Source organism: Dipteris shenzhenensis, chromosome 18 (assembly GCF_047967505.1).
Source record: "Dipteris shenzhenensis isolate YYH24624 ecotype China chromosome 18, Dip_SZ_1.0, whole genome shotgun sequence".
NCBI lineage: Eukaryota > Viridiplantae > Streptophyta > Polypodiopsida > Gleicheniales > Dipteridaceae > Dipteris > Dipteris shenzhenensis.
Genome location: NC_141613.1, coordinates 20,635,199 through 20,637,684, shown reverse-complemented (window position 1 = coordinate 20,637,684; position 2,486 = coordinate 20,635,199).

Genomic DNA, 2,486 nt, shown 5'->3' with positions numbered 1-2,486 from the left:
CAAGATTTTATACCGATAGGCCAAGAGGACCCAACGAGACAATTGTTCTCAAGGGTATGATGGACCGCCGGCCCCAGTCATGGAAGTGAACCTAGCCCCAAGAAATTTAGGCACTACTTGTTAGCGAACAAATTTTTCTTCTTTGTGGACCATCAAGCATTGCTATACTTGGTCAACAAACCTTGCATGACGGGACACATCACTAGGTGCATGCTAATCCTATTAGAATTTGACTTTACAGTCGCAGTGTGCAAGGGCAAAATCCACGTTTTAGCCAAGCACCTATTGAGGATCCCTAACGCGACAGCGAAGCTCCGATCGGAGTGGAAGATAGAGCCTTGATGATGAGTTGGGTATTCCTTCTGTTGTTACATCTAGAGTAAGGAAGACAAGGGATGTTTTGAGAGCACCTGATAGTGAGCCTATTTTGCGCAGGTCTACTTGAGTAAAGTATCCTGTGGATAGGCTGAAATATGATGGATTTATAGAGTTCACTTCTTTTGAGCAAGCCATGGGAAATGAAAAATGGGAGAAAGCCATGGATAAAGAAATGGATGCCTTAGAAGCAAATGCTACATGGGAATCGGTGCCTTTGCCTAAAGACAAGAATGCAATTGGCTGCAAGTGGGTCTATAAGGTGAACCACAATGCAGATGGTTCTATGAGTAGATACAAGGCAAGATCAGCTGTCAAGGGGTATGCACAAACATATGGCATTGATTATGAAGAAACATTCAGTACGGTTGTAAGTATGGCAACCATAAGAGTAGTCATTGCTATGGCTGCATCAAAGGGATGGTCTTTACATCAGATGGATGTAAAGAATGCCTTCTTGCATGGTGATTTGCAAGAAGAGGTCTATATGGAGCAGCCACCAGGTTATGTGCATGCTGTTCATCCTGAGTTTGTTTGCAGGTTGAAGAAAGCCTTGTATGGCTTGAAGCAAGCACCTAGAGCATGGTCTGACAAGATAGGATAGTATCTTGTCACTATTGGCTTTCAAATTTCCACGGCAGATTTCTCACTTTATGTGAGAAAAATAGAGAAAGATATTATGTTGCTTGTCATTGCATGAGCATAAGAGAAGGAGACATATGCTCATGCTTATGCTTATGCATGAGCATAAGAGAAGGAGACATATGCTTATGCTTATGCATTAGAGGAAGAAGAGGGAAAGGAAGAAGAGGGGAAAAGACATTGAAAGAGAGAAAAAAGAAGAGAAGGAAAGGAGGGAAAAAGAGATTGAAAGAGGGGAAAAAAGAAGAGGGAAAAAGAGATTGAAAGAGGGAAAAAAGAAGAGAAGGAAAAGAGGGAAAAAGAGATTGAAAGAGGGGGAAAAGAAGAGGGGAAAAGAGATTGAAAGAGGGGAAAAAGAAGAGGGAAAAAGAAGAGAAGGAAGAGGAGAAAAGAGGGAAAGAAGAGGGAAAAGAGAGGAAGAGAGGGGAAGAGAGGGTTCCTACACCCATCATTGCAGCTAGCGCTTAAGGCGCTAGCTGCAAGCCAATGCAAATAACAAAAATAACAAAAGGAAAAAAGAGGAAGCACTTTCTTACCTGGAATATTCCCGCTTGGTGTTTTGTGGACTGACCCTACAAAAGAGAGGAAATATACCATTTTTCAAATAACTAGTTAGAGGAAGGAGGAGTTTAAAGAAGCAACTTCTCAAAGGGATTAGATTGAGGAGACAAGGAGAAAGAGGAGGAAGAGAAATACAAAAAAGACTAGAAGAGGTGAGCCTTTTTTCTTTCACAAAATCTCGTTTTTAATCTTTAACCCTTGAAAATCAAGCATGAAAACTAGCACCTAGCCTTAGCAATACAAGGAGAAACATGCTTCAACACTCACAAAACGAAATCTCACAAAAAACGAACCTACATTGCTCAAAGAGACTCACCTTGTTGAAAAACTTCTTTTCACACAAGCAAAGAGGGAGAAGGGTGGAGAGGGAGCACAAGTGTTAGGAGAGGGGTGAGTAGTGGTGAGAAGTGGAGAATCGAGAGGAGGAAAGCGAGGTTGTTGGATATAGGTGGGAGGAGAGATTGCTTTTCTCAGAATAGAGATTGCTAAAGAAAGCACCGCATCGCGAGGTTTCGGGTTTTAGCCCACAGCGTTGCTATATAGCGACGTTGGTCAGTCGCTATATAGTGATGCTTATATTTAAAAGCGTCACTATATAGCGATGAAACAGAGCAAATCGTCACTATATAGCGACAAAACAGAGCAAAACGTCACTATATAGTGACGCTTCAGGACACTTATTGTTTAAAGTTAAAAAAGAAGCTCCTGGATGCTATTTTATTAATGTTAATATATTTCCTTGCAACTTATGTTGTGATTTTATAAGTGTGCAGATGGAAGGGACGAGTGGAAGCTCGTCAGATGATGCAGCAATGCCCGAGAGCACAAAGTGGTTTACGGAGAGGTTGTATTGTCATTGCACTCATTGCAAGCGAGAAGTATGACATCATCGTATTATCATGCGCCAC